Raw genomic sequence first — 19,706 nt, 5'->3', positions numbered from 1 at the left:
AAAAAAAAAAAAAAAAAAAAAAGTTACAATGTGCACATGGGTTCAAAATAGTGTTGCTTATGCTCCAGTGCCCTACAGTTTTTAAAGAAATAAGGGTTTTTTGGTTCATTTTTCATCTGGACCCCTGTCCCACCACTGCATTCTTTCTTCAGGTAATGCGAACATGTGCAGTAGTCAGAACTGGCAAGCAACTGATGCCATTCTAAAACCATATTTTTTCTTTTAAAACTAAGCTTTAATTACCAGGTTAATCTTGTCCATTTGATTGTCTCTTTCTTTGGGAAAGCTCTAGTTTACACCTCATTCCCCAGAAAACAGATCCTGAGGCCAAACTCAGATGGTAGTGCTTTACTGAGGGTAGAGTTCAACTGAAAAAAAAAAGCCCACAACAACAGAAAAACAAGAATAAGGGGGAAAGGAAAGTGGGGTATGAACAGAAAAGATGCATAAATACAAACTTGTACATAGTGGAACCGGCCACACTATCTCAGTTTTTCAAGATACCTCTACAGAGATTATGGAACTGCTGTGTCTTAAAACAATCCGTAAGTAGGGAGGAAAAGTGAAAAACCTTATCTTCCAGTTCCTTTATATCACTTTTCTTTCATTGATCCAAATTTTCCCCAGAGAGAGAACCCCTGTTCCAGACTGTATTTCTCCAACTCTCATACCTGCCAGAGATATTCAAAGGTTCTGTATGTCCTATCACATTGAATCTGGACTCAGGAACTGCTGTGATTCCCATCAAAACCCAAACACTGCCACCAGAAAGACTGAGTCACAGATCATGACAAGAGATAAGGTCACAATGTGGGGTAAGACTTCATGACCCTGGAATGGCCCAAGGCATTCATCCAGGAAGCAGGGGAAGTAACTAAGACTAAAGTGGCATCTAGGGTTAAGGATATTCAGGAGGGCAAATAAATCCAGCCTGAGTGGCTTCTCATAAAAACAGGCTTCTGCTGAGCCCCAAACACTATCAGTATCTCTTATAAGTTCCAGATATGTCAGCCCAGGATACAGACACAGCCACACAGCTTATACTCAAGCTAGGAATTCCTGGCCAGAGTCCTTTCTAAGATGAGATCAGGAGCCCTATTGTTTATTTGAATTTAAGCACATAGGATACTGTTCTAGTTTTCATCTGTTTTGCAGAGCCTTGGAGAATCAGCTTTTAGGAAGGCTGCTCTGGGTCCTACGTCCAGATATCCACCTGCTGATGCTGGATCTGGTATTGGTAATGGAACCAAACAACCTTCGCAGCCCAGGAGAAAAGCTGTATGGGCTTAAAAATAGAGAAACTGTTAATTACATGGTTAGATGGTAGGGTGCTATTGTGGTTTCATAATCTCACATGAATTGAGAGTAATGTGGCACCTTAGGTTTGAAACTGTAAAAACATTTGTACTGAATATGGTTCTTCAGTGTTGCACTCTTCCTCCCTTCCCAAGCTGATGTTTCCACCATTATTGGAGTAATTTCCAGGACTCTGAAGCAAAGATCAAGGTAACACTAAACAGTGCTTTTGATTTTCTATTCCTTATTCCATTGAAATTCTTCAGAAGAATACTCCCTAGGATTGTTTCTATCACTGCTAGAGTGCCTATTATGGAAGAGACTCTACTGTGATAAGACCAAGATCTTGACAGGAGCAATGTCATTTTCAACCCTATTACACCTGCATGCAGCTCCAATAGAGGAGCCTTCTGAAGCCGTATCTGTAGACTCTCTATCCATGCCACAACATCTACCAATCCCACTGTTGGGTGGAACAATGGAGTTGTCTTTCTCTAAACCTAAAATAATACCTTTTGTGTAAAGAGTCTCCTAAGTTAGATTTCTCTAAGTAGCAACTAATCTCTTTGGAAGACTCTAAAACTTCCTTTGAGAATTTAAGAATTTTGGAAAAGCATTCATTCCCCTCATTTATTCTGGCTTCAGGTGAGGATTTCTTCTTCTTTTTCAGAAGTTTATATACTCATTGAAAGGATTAAAAATGATAAGAGTAGACAAACTTTCATATTCATTTTCGTAATTCTCCACATTTGCAGAAATCTGAGTGTTTAAATAAGTCATTTTATCTGTAGCACCTGTACAGCTGAAGACATTCTCACTAACTCCACCAGAAGTCATTATGGTAAGTTTAATTTTGCATCCATTTTCAAAGCAGAGTACACAGCTGGGAACTCTCTTAAGGGCACAGCTGTAACACAAACTGCATCCTTCTCCCTGTAGACTCATCATGTCAAGCCTAAGACTCATGGCCTATGGCTGCCACAAAAAGCTATGAATATTAATACAAACTGAAACTCAAGGGCCCCCAGTGAATGATGCTATGAAACAATTTATTGTGCATACCCAAAGATTCATTCTGAAGAAACAAAAAGACCAAGTCATTTCTGGGTTCTTTCCTCTACTGACACTGACTCAATATTTCAAGTGGGATAAAAAATGTACATAGTGATTGTTTCACTCTTGATAAATGATAAAAAGCTGATAAACTGCTCCCCCACCTGATTCCAGAATTTTGGAGAATCTTAAAAACTGTGTAGAACATCTCCCACTCCAAAACAAACCATCCTGAGTCTTCAGATCTCAAAGACAAACTCTCAAACTTCTGCACTCCCTCTCACATTTCCAAAACAAAGGCAGGGTATGTATGAAGCCGGAAGCTGCATACTTTTTTGTTTTTGTTTTTGTATCACTCTAATTTTTTGCCATACCCCCAAGTGTATGCCTCGGTGAGATATCATTAATTGAGAGAAATGAACCTGGGGGCTCAGGCGTTCTGACTGCTATCACCATACCTAAAACCTATGGGCAGTATCCAATTTCATTATAAACATTAGCAACAATGTCTACAAGCAAACAAACAGCAGTCAGGTAAAAAAAATTAACTGAATTGCATTCAACCTGACTTAAACTTTTAACCAGCAGACATAGGGTGGTAAGCAGTTTTAATGTAAAGTATCTATTATTGTGAACTTAAATTGATACAGACAAACAAAAGGAAGTAACAAATATGTAGACATAATTCAATTAACAGCCACTGAATCATACTGTTTAGATGAACCACTTGTCAGAAATTGTTAATTATCCATAGCTCCAGAATACCAAATCAGGAAACATCTTCTAATTAACTACTGAACATAATTTTGTTAGCTCCACATTGCTTTGTATTTATAAATGACTAAATTATATGTGTATATTTTTATGTTTTCTCCCATTAAGTTAAATCAGTATGTTTTACCTTCTTCATTTTAAAGATGAGTCAATTTAGGAGCAGTCAAAGAAAACCAACTTGTGCAAAAATTCTCAACTAATTAGAAGACCTACGGTTCTCAACTCAGGATTATCTACCACTGAATATCACATTCGTGAGAAATAATTTTCCTTTTCTACCTCATTTATCAGATGTCTCTCCTCTGCACTAAGACACTTACCCAGACCCATTCTCTACCCTAAGATATTTTATCCTTAGTGTTCCTACCTCCTATGACATTTCCAGGGTCATAAGAGAGTTGGCATCTTTATATCTCATTTGGGCACTTACAACTTCATTCTTCCATCCTCAAACAAGAATACAACTTCCTCTGATTCCTTATATGTTGTTGAAAAGTTAATACCTATCTCTATGGAGTTAGTCTAGAATTCTGAAAAAAAAAAAAAAGAATTTTGTAAAAGGGGAATAAATTAACAGTACTTACTTCCTAGTGCTATTGTAAAAAGTACTATAATTATCAAATGTAAATTGTGTGGTCCATTTAAACATGTAGGTATTCAATTAATGCTTGCTATTGTTGTAGAAGTTTTTGTTTAGCAGGGCCTGTCATGAGGCCAACCCATTCCTCTGAAATCTGTTTGTTTATTAAATTAGACATGTAAAACATATATTAGGTTCTCCCAAAATTATGGTCTTGAGCAGAGAGAAGATATATCAGATGGGAGACAGGAGTTATTTTAAAATCTCTATATGAAATAAATATCATAAAATTTCAAAATCTATTAAGTAGTACTTAAACTTTTAAAAAGTAGCTGGGCTTTAGTAACCATAAGGGAGTACAATGGCCCCTGTACTTCTCCAGTTATGCTGCCAGGGGCACTGAATACCAACACAGTTATACTAGTCAACCCCAGCCAGTTCTAGTCATTCTCCTCTATTCATTTTTAGGCCCAAGACGTTCAAACGCCAGTGTTTAAGTCAGAAAAGAAAATTAAAACAATTGTGGAACAAAAAGACCTTCCTTAATCTTGCAATTCTTGAATTCTGGGCACTGGTTTGTCTTTTTCTCCAAGACTCATCTGCTTCTTCCTACCTTTATTGAACCAATGGCTAAAGTTGCAATAATCACAGAGATTAGGGGGACTAATAGTTTTAGAAAAAATAAAAGAGAAAAAAGCTAATAATATGTGTGCTTGAAAATGGTATGAGGCACACCCTTTTGTGGGAGCACCATCTTAAAAACTGTGTAGAACATCTCCCACTCCAAAACAAACCATCCTGAGTCTTCAGATCTCAAAGACAAACTCTCAAACTTCTGCACTCCCTCTCACATTTCCAAAACAAAGGCAGGGTATGTATGAAGCCGGAAGCTGCATACTTTTTTGTTTTTGTTTTTGTATCACTCTAATTTTTTGCCATACCCCCAAGTGTATGCCTCGGTGAGATATCATTAATTGAGAGAAATGAACCTGGGGGCTCAGGCGTTCTGACTGCTATCACCATACCTAAAACCTATGGGCAGTATCCAATTTCATTATAAACATTAGCAACAATGTCTACAAGCAAACAAACAGCAGTCAGGTAAAAAAAATTAACTGAATTGCATTCAACCTGACTTAAACTTTTAACCAGCAGACATAGGGTGGTAAGCAGTTTTAATGTAAAGTATCTATTATTGTGAACTTAAATTGATACAGACAAACAAAAGGAAGTAACAAATATGTAGACATAATTCAATTAACAGCCACTGAATCATACTGTTTAGATGAACCACTTGTCAGAAATTGTTAATTATCCATAGCTCCAGAATACCAAATCAGGAAACATCTTCTAATTAACTACTGAACATAATTTTGTTAGCTCCACATTGCTTTGTATTTATAAATGACTAAATTATATGTGTATATTTTTATGTTTTCTCCCATTAAGTTAAATCAGTATGTTTTACCTTCTTCATTTTAAAGATGAGTCAATTTAGGAGCAGTCAAAGAAAACCAACTTGTGCAAAAATTCTCAACTAATTAGAAGACCTACGGTTCTCAACTCAGGATTATCTACCACTGAATATCACATTCGTGAGAAATAATTTTCCTTTTCTACCTCATTTATCAGATGTCTCTCCTCTGCACTAAGACACTTACCCAGACCCATTCTCTACCCTAAGATATTTTATCCTTAGTGTTCCTACCTCCTATGACATTTCCAGGGTCATAAGAGAGTTGGCATCTTTATATCTCATTTGGGCACTTACAACTTCATTCTTCCATCCTCAAACAAGAATACAACTTCCTCTGATTCCTTATATGTTGTTGAAAAGTTAATACCTATCTCTATGGAGTTAGTCTAGAATTCTGAAAAAAAAAAAAAAGAATTTTGTAAAAGGGGAATAAATTAACAGTACTTACTTCCTAGTGCTATTGTAAAAAGTACTATAATTATCAAATGTAAATTGTGTGGTCCATTTAAACATGTAGGTATTCAATTAATGCTTGCTATTGTTGTAGAAGTTTTTGTTTAGCAGGGCCTGTCATGAGGCCAACCCATTCCTCTGAAATCTGTTTGTTTATTAAATTAGACATGTAAAACATATATTAGGTTCTCCCAAAATTATGGTCTTGAGCAGAGAGAAGATATATCAGATGGGAGACAGGAGTTATTTTAAAATCTCTATATGAAATAAATATCATAAAATTTCAAAATCTATTAAGTAGTACTTAAACTTTTAAAAAGTAGCTGGGCTTTAGTAACCATAAGGGAGTACAATGGCCCCTGTACTTCTCCAGTTATGCTGCCAGGGGCACTGAATACCAACACAGTTATACTAGTCAACCCCAGCCAGTTCTAGTCATTCTCCTCTATTCATTTTTAGGCCCAAGACGTTCAAACGCCAGTGTTTAAGTCAGAAAAGAAAATTAAAACAATTGTGGAACAAAAAGACCTTCCTTAATCTTGCAATTCTTGAATTCTGGGCACTGGTTTGTCTTTTTCTCCAAGACTCATCTGCTTCTTCCTACCTTTATTGAACCAATGGCTAAAGTTGCAATAATCACAGAGATTAGGGGGACTAATAGTTTTAGAAAAAATAAAAGAGAAAAAAGCTAATAATATGTGTGCTTGAAAATGGTATGAGGCACACCCTTTTGTGGGAGCACCGAAATCACAACAAACTGCTGAACAATCATTGACAGGAAGACACTGGAATTCACCAAAAGAGATACCCCACACCCAAAGACAAAGGAGAAGCCACAGTGAGATGGTAGGAGGGGCACAATCACAATAAAATCAAATCCCATAATGGCTGGGTGGGTGACTCACAAACTGGAGAACACTTATACCACAGAAGCCCATCCACTGGAGTAAAGGTTCTGAGCCCCAAGTCAGGCTTCCCAACCTGGGGGTCCAGCAACAGGAGGAGGAATTCCCAGAGAATAAGACTTTGAAGGCTAGTGGGATTTGATTGCAGGACTCCGACAGGACCGGAGGAAACAGAGACTCCACTCTTGGAGGGCACACACAAAGTAGTGTGTGCATCGGGACCCAGGGGAAGGAGCAGTGACCCCACAGGAGATTGAACCAGACCTACCTGCTAGTGTTGGAGGGTCTCCTGCAGACGCAGGGGGTTACTGTCATTCAATGTGAGGACAAGGACACTAGCAGCAGAAGTTCTGGGAAGTACTCCTTGGCGTGAGCCCTCCCAGAGTCTGCCATTAGCCCCCACCAAAGAGCCAGGAAGTCTCCAGTGTTGGGTCACCTCAGGCCAAACAACCAACAGGGAGGGAACCCAGCCCTACCGATCAGCAGACAAGCGGATTAAAGTTTTACTGAGTTCTGCCCACCAAAGCAACACCCAGCTCTACCCACACCAGTCCCTCCCATCAGGAAACTTGCACAAGCCTCTTAGACAGCTTCATCCACCAGAGGGCAGACAGCAGGAAGAAGAACTACAACCTGCAGCCTGTGGAACAAAAACCACATTCACAGAAAGATAGACAAGATGAAAAGGCAGAGGGCTATGCAACAGATGAAGGAACAAGATAAAACCCCAGAAAAACAACTAAATGAAGTGGAGATATGAAACTTTCCAGAAAAAGAATTCAGAATAATGATAGTGAAGATGATCGAGGACCTCAGAAAAAGAATGGAGGCAAACATCGAGAAGATGCATGAAATATTTAACAAAGACCTAGAATTAAAGAACAAACAACTATAAGAATTAAAGAACAAACAAACAGAGATGAACAATACAATAACTGAAATGAAAAATACACTAGAAGGAATCAAGAGCATAATAACTGAGGCAGAAGAATGGAAAAGTGACCTGGAAGACAGAAAGGTGGAATTCACTGCTATGGAAGAGAATAAAGAAAAAAGAATGAAAAGAAATGAAGACAGCCTAAGAGACCTCTGGGACAACATTAAATGCAAAAACATACACATTATAGGGGTCCCAGAAGGAGAAGAGAGAGGGAAACGACCCGAGATTTCAGTCGAAAACTTCCCTAACATGGGAAAGGAAATAGCCACCCAAGTCCAGGAAGTGCAGAGAGTCCCAGGCAGGATAAACTCAAGGAGAAACACACTGAGACACATAGTAATCAAACTGACAAAAATTAAAGATAAAGAAAAATTACTGAAAGCAACAAGGGAAAAATGACCAATAACATACAAGGGAATGACCCTGAATAGTCAACACAGTCTTGAAGGAAAAAAACAGAGCTGGTGGAATCAGACTCCCTGACTCCAGACTATACTACAAAGCTACAGTAATCAAGGCAATATGGTACTGGCACAAAAACAGAAATATAGATCAATGGAAGAGGATAGAAAGCCCAGAGATAAACCCACGCACCTATGGTCAACTAATGTATGACAAAGGAGGAAAGGATATACAATGGAGAAAAGACAGTCTCTTCAATAAGTGGTGCTGGGAAAACCGGACAGCTACATGTAAGAGAATGAAATTAGAACACTCCCTAACACCATGCACAAAAATAAACTCAAAGTGGATTAGAGACCTAAATGTAAGACCAGACACTATAAAACTCTTAGAGGAAATCATAGGAAGAACACCCTTTGACATAAATCACAGCAAGATCTTTTTTGATCTACCTCCTAGAGTAATGGAAATAAAAACAAAAGTAAACCAATGGGACCTAATGAAATTTCAAAGCTTTTGCACACCAAAGGAAACTATAAACAAGACAAAAAGACAACCCTCAGAATGGGAGAAAATATTTGCAAATGAATCATGAACAAAGGATTAATCTCCAAAATATATAAACAGCTCATGCAGCTCAATATTAAAAAAACAACCCAATCCAAAAATGGGCAGAAGACCTAAATAGACATTTCTCCAAAGAAGACTTACAGATGGCCAAGAAGCACATGAAAAGCTGCTCAACATCACTAATTATTAGAGAAATGCAAATCAAAACTACCATGAGGTATCACCTCACACCAGTTAGAATGGGCATCATCAGAAAATCTAGAAACAACAAATGCTGGAGAGGGTGTGGAGAAAAGGGAACCCTCTTGCACTGTTGGTGGGAATGTAAATTTACAGCTACCACGGAGAACAGTATGGACATTCCTTAAAAAACTAAAAATAGAATTATCATATGACCCAGCAATCCCACTATTGGGCATGTACCCAGAGAAAACCATAATTCAAAAATACACATGCACCCCACTGTTCATTGTAGCACTATTTACAATAGCCAGGTCATGGAAGCAACCTAAATGTCCATCGACAGACGAATGGATAAAGAAGATGTGGTACATACATATACAATGGAATATTACTCAGTCATAAAAAGGAACGAAATTGGGTCATTTGTAGAGACGTGGATGGATCTAGAGACTGTCATACAGAGCCAAGTAAGTCAGAAAGAGAAAAACTAATATCATATATTAACACATATATGTGAAACCTAGAAAAATGATACAGATGAACCGGTTTGCAGGGCAGAAATAGAGACACAGCTGTAGAGAACAAATGTATGGACACCAAGAGGGTCAAGTGGCAGTGGGGGTGGTGGTGGTGTGATGAATTGGGAAATTGGGATTGACATGTATACACTAATATGTATAAAATGGATAACTAATTAGAACCTGCTGTATAAAAAAATAAATACAATTCTAAAATTCAAAAAAAAAAAGTAAATGGTATGAGGGAAAAAGTTTACTCAACACGATTGAAATCAGATTATGAAAAAGCCACTCTGGAAGGACATTGGCTTATACATTTTAAATGTGAATGTGTTATGAGCAGTGTGTTTACCTCTAGTACTTCTAGTAATCTAGTCTGTAAAAAAATAAACACAGAGATTTTGGTCTTCTAAGTGACAGAAATCTAACTGCAGCCTAGGCGCAAAGGGGGATTCACTGATTAACCAAACTGAGAAATGAAATGTGAAGAAAGGCAGGATGGTTGCCTTGGAAGTATGAGAAACTAAGGACTAGAAGATTTTCAGTTCTCTCTTTCTCTCCCTTCTTCCACTGCCCCCTCAATTCCCTGCTCATTATCTCTCTTTTTTTTTTTTTAAGGATCGATTTTTAAAATATTTATTTATTTATTTTTGGCTGCATTGGGTCTTCATTGCTGCATGTGGGGTTTCTCTAGTTGCGCCCAGCGGGGGCTACCCTTCATTGTGGTGCGTGGGCTTCTCAATGCGGTGGCTTCTCTTGCTGCGGAGCACGGGCTCTAGGTGCGTGGGCTTCAGTGGCAGCAGCACGCGGGCTCAGTAGTTGTGTCTTGCGGGCTCTAGAGCGCAGGCTCAGTAGTTGTGGCACACAGGCTTAGTTGCACCGTGGGTGGGATCTTCCCAGACCAGGGCTTGAACCCATGTACCCTGCCTTGGCAGGTAGATTCTTAACCACCTGCACCACGAGGGAAGCCCGTCTACTCATTACCTCTTAAACACAAAGGAAAACACAGCCACTGGTAGAACCCATCTTTTCATTTTACAGCATCCACTACCAGAAAAAAAATCGATAATTTAGAAAAAGCCTCCGTAACTGGTCCAAACAATTGTGGCAAGGAAATCTGGGTCTTGTAAGAAAGTTACTAATTTCAAGGTTTCCACTTATACGGGGATAGGGATAGAGAAGAGATCCCCGTAGAAGGAGAAAAGAGGAGTTTGAGCAGAATATATATATATGTATATATATATTACATATGTAATATATGTATTATATGTATTAATCTATGATGTAATAGATCATACACAAAAATCAATACAGGAGGATTGTAGAGCTAATCATGAAAGACAAAAAAAAGCCTTCTATTAATAATATATTTCCATAAATTTTTGACAGGAAAAGATTCCTTAAGTGGGACATGAAAATAACTAACTACAAATACAAAGCTTGATAGATTGGACTACATTAAAATAGGATCTTCTGTTCAGAAAACTCATGTTAAGAAGGTAGAAAGGCAAGGTGAAAGGAGGAGACAATATTTGCAATACATGTAAGTGATAAAGCACTTATAACAGAAATTTATAAAACATTTCTACAAATTAAAAGTAAACTACACAGAAATATCATAAAACAACATGCAAGAAGCTTCATGTATCATTTTTTAGAAGGCAAGTCCAAATGGTCAATAAACACAGCACTTGCTTTACTCCATTAGTTATCACTGAAATTGCAATAGAGGCCACTGTGCTCCTGCCTATATCTCTTCTAATTTAACACTAATTTCATCCACGTCTTTCAGCCTTGCTCAGACAGCATCTTGCCTTAAGAGTGTGTCATGTATTTCTATCTGCTCCAGGGCTTCTCCAATATCAAGAATGCTAATAAAAGCCTGCTGAGCAAGTACAGAAGTACAAAGAGGCTGGGGTAACCCTCTACCAAAGGAGGACTAGAGTCAGTAAATAATTGTCCTCCTAGTTGATCCTTGAGCAGACAATACTGAGTGGCATTCTGTACACTCTTCAGAAGGTCCTGGACAAGCCCTAGCTTCCCACAAAGGTGATTTTGTAACACACACTTACACTGGGTTTTCATTTTTCAATCACTCCCAAAGGTCCTTCATTCTTACTTCCTTGAATTGCATCCTGCACATGAGCTATTTTTTTAGGTTCTGCTTTCAAAAAGAAACTCAACCTAAGGCAGGCATACAAAGTAAGACCACAGTAATATTCCTTTACGCATACACCAGAATAAGTTAAACTAAAACCTACAGTTGGTGAGGATATGAAACAACACTCTTGTACAATGCTGATGGGAGTGCAACCGGTATTCGTATTTTGGAACATTCACTAAGATAGACCACATACTGGGCCAAAAACCACATCTTAACAAGTTTTAAAAAATAAGAATCATAAAATGCAACTCTAAGATTTAAAAAAAATGTCTGAGAGAAATGTTAATAAGACCCAGTGAAGGTAAGTAAGTGGTAAAGCATTTCTGTCCAGCAGAAACATAAATGCACACAAGCTACCCAGAGAAAAAGTCAATATGTGCTAAAAGCCTGAAATATTCTTTGACCCATTAATTCTAATTCTAGAAATACTATGTATATAAATGTGTGCACAGGGATTCTCAAGTTTGTGATAGCAAACCAGTGGACCAAATTAACTACCCAAATATAGTAAAGTTACAGTTTTCAAGAAATTAAAAAAAAGATTTAATGATGTTTGCAAAGACAGAGTAATATAAAGTAAAAGATTATGATGTATTAAATATTCCTAAAGATGTCAAAATTTAAAATATAAATGGATATATGAAAAATAAGCACTTAAGTAGCACTGCTTGCCAAAATGTTAACAAAGGACATCTATCTCTGGATTGTAGAAGTATAGAGATAGGCTTTTCTTTCTTTTTTCTTTTTTTAATTGACTTTTCTACAATGATATGCATTATCAAAATTGACAGTGAAAAGAGTAATACTAAGAATCTCTTGTTCCTGAGGTTCATACATGCCCTTCCTTCACTGTGGTGTCCCTATAGATTTAAGAAACGCAAGGTTGGTACAAATTGATGCTTAATATTTTAACAGCACGTATCTTAATGCACATGTTGGCACTTCTCTGAAGCTGGAAGTTTTCTGCAATTTGCTATGTGCTCATCCTAGAGACTGATTTCACACACATGTCCTCAGATGACTTAATTAGCTTTTTGACTTTGATATTCAGCAACCAGGATACTGCATGATTGAATTCATCAGCTCTCACTGTCCCACTATTGAGATAAAGGTGTTTGTTTAAGAATGGGACATCTTAACTTTGCAAACTTTGCCCCTATTTTCATTATTCTTCTTCTGAAGCCCCCTTTTCTATTCTCATACACAATTTCTCATATACCTAGGATGATGAATAAAGAGTTAGTCATACTTGTTACAAATAACTAAACCTTGTATCATGAAATAAACACTTGTTGCAATATACTAATAATTTTTATTTTCAATACTGGTATATGGTTCTACATACACGTGATTTCTAAGACAGAAGTAAATTTAAATAATTACTTATTTGTATTTCATATTTTACAGATTTTTTTAAAGACAATATTGAGTGTATCAAACTCTCTGATAATATGGAATCAACTGCTCCTCAGGCTGGTTTACTCCTGTAGGAGCTGACTTGAACCCCATGATTTCTAGGGTACCTATATATGCTTTTCATAGGGTTATCTTCTGGCTGGTAAGCTATTCATTGCTATTCTCAGTGAGTATCCTGTATGTCTCCCCCTCTTCTTTGTTCCTCCTAATTGCCTACAGTCTGAGATCTTGTATAATCTTGATTGTTAGACTTGTGTATAAACTGAGATCAAACAATATATGTGTAAAGATCTGAGAGGCTCTTCTATTAGTAAAATAGAAGAGAGTTGTATTTTTCATGAGAGTTAGCAGTATTGACTTGAAGACTTCTATTTTGACTTCTTCCAGATATTTGTTAGTGATGTAGAGAAGTTACAGAGAATTGAAAGAAATGAAAGTAAATCGCAAAGGAAAGATGTGGAAAGAAACTGTTGGAAACATTCAAGTATTTATGCAAGTTTAGAAATCCCCAGAAGCTACCTCCCATTAATGAGGAAAGTACACTACACAAAATTTAAGACTTGACTATACCACCATGATTCTAAGGAAGTAATAACAAAGTATTTCTTTCGAACATCAGTCTAATACAGTAGTCAGAGTCTGGTTCTGCAGGAGGAAAGGGGAGGCTCTCTACTCTAGAAAAATATCTCTCCGTCAGCTTCTGCCACTTGACATTCCTTTCCTGTATTTTCTTAAAATGGAGAAAACATTAAGCTCATTTTTCAGAATGTGGAATATTATTTGAGGGCATATATACCCAAGTGTAGAAACCATCTTAATTTACTGGCCTCCTACAAAGACATGACCTACGTACTGTCTACCTTTATGTGATGAGAAGGCCCAAGAAGGCCTTAATACAGAAAACCGTGTTCTCTTTCCCCTCTGCTCCCGAAGAAAATGGAGAGATAAGCTGACCCAAGTCTACCAAGCTAAGAAAGATATTTTGGGCTATGTTTTTCTCCATTTGAACACTTAAGTATACTGGCAATTCCTTCAGGTTCCAAGATGGTACAGGCAACCAGAGGACTGTACTTTTTCAAAATTGAGATTTAAACCTTAAGGGAAATAGTGGCCCATGTAGGCCTCCAACCTAAAAGCATGTGCCTCAAGCTGCTCACTAGAATTTGGTACCTACCTAGTTGACAATAAAATACATGTTGATTCTCACTCACCCTTGTTCCTTTTATAAAGTTCCCTTGACGATTTCATTGGAAGAGAGGCCAACTGGCAGGACAGGACTTGAGAACCCATTCAATCTTTAAGCAATATCTTTAAGCATATAATAACATATTCAAACCCCAACCTTGCTTCAAAAACCTCTAAATGTACATATGAATTGCTTTACTGAGTATCCACCATTGTGCTAGTAAAAATAATGATGAGTATAGATAGATTTAGAGCAATAAATGATAAAAAAAGAATTTGTTATATTTGTCAATATCATTTAGAGAAATTATAACATTTTATTAATCTCTGCCTTAAGGAAACATGAAAGGAACCCATACACTAAACTCTGACTGAGACACACTCTACTTTTCAATGAAACTTGCTCAGTCCCTCTGCTGTTCTATTTTCCTCAATTTATTATAAAAAATAACATTTTCATCAACCTATTTCACAGCAAAGTTGGAAGACCTTGTGGCCTAATAGGTTTTCTGTTAAACAGCATTCATTAAAACACAAGTTCCCAGGAGGCAGAAACTTTGTATTCTATTTGGGCCGTATTACACTTAATGCATTTTTCTTTCACAAGAATTATGATGATGATAATGCACAGTGTCCAACAGCAAAACAACATATGTCATAGTAAGGTTGTTTGGAAACTCACGGTTGTGAGATTGTAACAGTTGTCGGTTGGCTAGAGTGTACACTTCCAATGGGAGATAAAAGTGAATTGTGTATGTCTTCCCCACAGTGATGGGCTTACTATAGGAAAGAGTAAGTAATGTTTTAAATTCTAGCCACAACTTGACCAAAGAGAACATAAAAATAGGTGTTTACATGTTGTTAAAACACAGGCAATCCAAAAAGGGACTTCTCTCCAAGAGGAAGATGCTACTGTATAGAACCACGGGTGACCTTTTAAAAGTCAAAACCTGTTACTTTAACTACAACTGTAGGAGGAGGGGAGAAGGTACCAAAGCACAGACATCCCAGCCAGGTGTTCTTTGTGGAAGCAGCTGCTGCACAGTGATTCACAGTTTGCAAAGGCAGATTTCTCAGCGACAAAGAAAGAAGCCTGAGTTCACCCATGGCCAAGAAAGTTTCCTATTCATCCAAACAATTCTGTGAATGGGGGAACAGAGACAGGTTCTTCTCTGATCCAAAACGCTACAAGAAAAAACCAAACTTATCTGAGATGGCAAAAGAGACATGAAGAGGGAATGAGCTACTCCTGGGGCTGCTGCAAACTGGTGTTAAGATCTAGCATGAGTTATTTCAATTCTCTCCCTCTCAGTTCCCTAATACATAAAATGAGACCATTAGATAAATCATTCCAGCTTTTAGATTTTATGATTCTAAGCAATACAATGTGAAGAAATACCTGAAGATCTTTAATATTTAATAAATTATATCCTCCCGTGCAATGTCCACGTAATAAGAAAGGTGACATGTATTCAGTGTCCTTGGACAGATAGATAACGGCAAGATAGGAGACAACTGCTCCAAATCCAAGGATTATACTTTTGAAGAACATGAATAAATTTTTTCACTGGGAGAACTAAAATTAATAGGAGAAAAAACATAAGTACAGAAACAAAGCAAAAATAAACCATAGTGCCAAGTCTCCACAGAAACTCTGGAGAGTAAACATATATGCCACAAGCATCATGCTGAGGGGAAAAAAAAACGTGTTATAAGCATACGTTTTGCTAGAATTTAAAAGAATTTAAAAAATTCTAGCCACTACGTGTTAGATAGTAGTACTCTCTAAAAATTATCGTTGCATCAGCATTATTATTTAATGGCATTGTCCATTGTTTCATTGAGATTCCTGATTCCTAAGCATCATACAGTTCTAGAAATGGAAGAACATTAAACGACATGTAGTCCACTCCACCTGATACTTAGCATCCCTACCAACAGGCCATTTTATGCCCCCTCTTTTTTTAACTGTATGGGTCATGCATGATACTCATGTATGGTCCAAGTATGAGGTAGTGATTTACCTAAAACAGGAAGCAAGAGACGGGATGCTACCCAAAAAATCGCAGTCTCACATTTTGTAATGAAACTTTTATAAGCATGTGATATGGAAATTCCCTAAAAAACAAAAAAGGGCATTTAAACCATGTCCCTCTCCCTCAAAATGAAACTCTCAGAAGATCACTTCACATTCATGAGAAGTCCCTGTCCTAGATGGAGACGCCTCTGAGGAGACCCACTACATCCTCCGCAGGTCAGCCAGGCACCCGTGTGCGGCAGCTCTCCCATTGCATGCTAGAGACAATTGCTTTTAAATTATTTTAAAATAAGAAGACAAAACAGTTTAACCCCAAAATAGATTAAAGTTAATAGAACAGATGAAAGACCAATGCTAACCAATTTAACTTCTTATCAGACAAGAAAAGGAAGATAAACTGCAATGAAAGACATGTTTAGACACAAACACTAAGCAACTCATTTGTTCTGATCCTCAAGCCATGCTCTCTACCAGCTCAAGATGTAGATTGTTTTCCATGATACCCTAAATCAATTTTAAGGGAACACAGGAAAAATTTATAAAATGTACATAATAATTTGCCCTGTTTTTCCTTTACAGAGTAATTTCTCATATCCATTTAGGGTTTATAGCAATAAGTTCTAGGTATTTTCCTTCTTTGTGTTTTATCATTTTGAATCTTCTTATAGTCTTTCTTTTACTTGATGAATAATCACTGAAGAGTGACCATGTGCTCATAGTACTAGATACTAGATAAATAAACTTAAATAAGACATTGTCCCAGTTAGTTTTATAGTGGCAGAGACAAACATGTAAATAAAACTTTCACTAAGTTGTTAAGTGTGCAATGATACAAGTATAATACTGTAAAATTAAGCAATGCAAAGGAATGACTAGGCATTAATGTCTATGGGAGGAGTGCAGGTCAGAAAACCATTGTGGGTAGTTACACTGGAGATGCATATGAAGATGAATTAGGTGTGGTGGTAAAGCACTTTAGGCAGGCAATAAATTAGTTCTAATACTTATTACACTTACTATTTAGACTTACTAACTTTGATACTAAAGTTCTCTCTTTGTAATACTTAACAACTGAAACAAGTAAATTTTGTTTGTTCTCCTTTGATCCCTGAATTGTTTGTTTTTCCCTCTCCTTTTGAAACTCCAATTACATATATATTAACTAGCTTGATACTGCCCCGCAATTGAGACTACTGTCTTTTCGTTTGTTTGTTTTCTTTATATTATTCAGTTTGAATAACATATCAATTTGCCTTCAAATTCTTGGAATCTTTAACTTGTTGTGTCCAAGTTGCTGTTAATTTCATCAGATGGATTTTGTAGTTCAGTAATTTCCACTTGATACTTTCCATTTTTTAAGGCGATGAATAAATTTAACTATACTGAAACAGGCTAGGGACTGCAAAACTGAATTAGAAACTTCTGAAAAGTCAAGTACTATTTTTGTTCTTTTCTCTGAAAAGAAATGATTTCTACTGTAATTTCTAATGACAACTATGGTTTCATCCGATACTTTTCTTCTTTTTAAGAACTATACTTACTTCCTAAATAATGAAAATCAGAAATTTATGTTTCCAAATACTAGATTTTGCATTCCTAATGTGGACTCTAGAGGCACTGCTGATTTTAGAACAACAATAAAACACTCCTAAGATCAGTGAGATACAAACCTGATAAAAAGTATCCACAATCCCTTAAACTACCTCTTTTTCATTGTTTCTCCTCAACTCCAAAAAATAGAGCAAGAAGGGTAGGAGAGGAAACACAGCATTTCATTTTTTCATGAAGTATAACTTAAAAGAAAAAAGATTAACCCAGGAAATTATGGTTTTCTATGGTAGTCGATGTTTACAGATCAGGAAATAAAATACTCCATCATCACATAAACAACTTATTTATTAACCAACCTACATAAATAATGAAATTACTTACAGTGTGAAGCCGAGAGTATACTCCAGTCTCTGTTGTCTTTCTTATATCTCGAGAATGAATGATGGCTGTTTGAACCACAGGATTTTTCGTCAGAGCTGAAGCCATTTATGGTATAAAGATCCCTTTTCATCATTAAGAATGAAAGTCCATTCTTAAGAACATGTGGTCTAACAACTAAAACACTCTCAGGATTTGTTACTTGTCTGTGATTAATACCGACTCCACCTTCTGCAATCCAATACCCTCGGGGGCCACCTGGAATGGCATTTGCTTTGCAGCATGTATCCAGGACACTTGTCCCAAGGTTAAGAACTAATCCAGAAAATGAAGTTTCTTTAAACAACTCTTTTAACTCTTGATCAGACGTGACCTCCAGTGCATTTATGCTACTATAACAAAGGGCTTGCGTACATTTTTTTAGCAGAACCCAGCTCCTCTTGTCCATGAACAAGCTCTGCTACTTCCGCAGCAAGTCGTTTCTGAGGACGCCAATTTCCTGGCTCTTTGACCCAAAGCTGCACTATGTGGTCAATCTGTGCAACGGGCAGAAAAGTGAGGAGCTTTTACCTTTCTACGCAATCATCTTGCTTCCTGACCAAGAACTGATACAATTCAAAAGGAGGTGTCTTAACTGTTCAGGCAAAGAGCACTGGCAGCAAACTTCCCAGTTTGGATCCGGGTGTACCTGTAATTAGGGGAACAGTGATTCCAGACCCGTCTTCTCTAGTCAACTTGTTGATGAAGTCGTACCAGGACATGATATTGCCCAGCTGACCAGATGCACCCAGCTGGGCTCGAACAGGCAGCAGAGGTCTTAGGCCTAGAGCACCCGGTGTAAAACCTCGCCAAGCTCCTAGTCTCGCGGTTCTCGCCCCACATCCGGGTGCTCCTGCGCAAGCGTCAGCCTCCGCACCCCGCCCCCACACCCAATCGTTCGGGGCCGCCCGGGGCTGAGCTGAGCCGCTCTGGGAAGCTGCTGCAGGTCCGCCTGTCAGCGAAGAGCTGCTGGTGAAGAGCAGACAGGGCTTGGAGCCTTCGGTGCGGGGCGCTCGTTGCTTCCCACGAGCTCGGTAGCCGGCGCCTGGCGCGCGCCTAACTTCCGGCTGCTCGGGTAGCCCGCCTTCCACAGTGGAAGAGCGCAGGGAGCTCTAGCTTTGCCCCCCTCTAGAGGAGGAACTTCTAAAACAGACTCCGAGCCTCCTACACCGCCAGCCACCCCTGAGCACCAGAGTGGGCCTCACGCAGCCGCAGGGGCAAGACTTCTGAAGGGCCTGGGGCACCGAACCACCTGCCTGAGATAAAGGACTGCAACCTGGGCGCCGCCATCTTGGTGCAGGCCCGAAGGGAATGCTGGGATTTGGAGGGTCCAGCTACATCCTTCAGTACGCATTCCACTTGGTAAGTTTTAATAAACTATATTAGAAGTATAGAAAATTGTACAGTTGTGTTGGTATGTATGTGTATACTATATAAAACCACCACAATCAAGATAGCAAACATTTCTATCACCCTCAAAAGCTTCTTTCTACTCATGTATATATATATATATGTTTTTTTTCTGACTTCTTTCAATTAGAATAACAATTTTGAGATGCATTCATATTTGTCAGTAGTTTGTGGCACCCTTTTTTTAATTTGGTAATTGATCTGATGATAGACATCCTGTTTCCAGTTTTGGACTACTGGAAATAAAGGTGTTAGGAACTTTGATGTACACATCTTTGTACACATAAATTCCATTTATTTTGGGTTAGTACCATAGAGTGATAGTATGTGTATGTCTAACTTTATAAGTGCAGTAGCTACCAAGTATTTTCCAA

At 37.9% G+C, this 19,706-nt stretch overlaps 1 pseudogene; it reads right to left on the bottom strand.

Moving 5' to 3' along the window:
* Positions 1-17,878: 17,878 nt before the first annotated feature.
* On the bottom strand, positions 17,879-19,212 carry LOC103077689 (tyrosine--tRNA ligase, mitochondrial pseudogene; annotated as a pseudogene).
* Positions 19,213-19,706: the final 494 nt, after the last annotated feature.

The sequence above is a fragment of the Lipotes vexillifer genome, unplaced genomic scaffold, assembly GCF_000442215.2.
Source record: "Lipotes vexillifer unplaced genomic scaffold, Lipotes_vexillifer_v1.1 scaffold224, whole genome shotgun sequence".
In the NCBI taxonomy this organism is placed as follows: Eukaryota; Metazoa; Chordata; class Mammalia; order Artiodactyla; family Lipotidae; genus Lipotes; species Lipotes vexillifer.
This window is presented reverse-complemented; position numbering and strand designations above follow the sequence as displayed.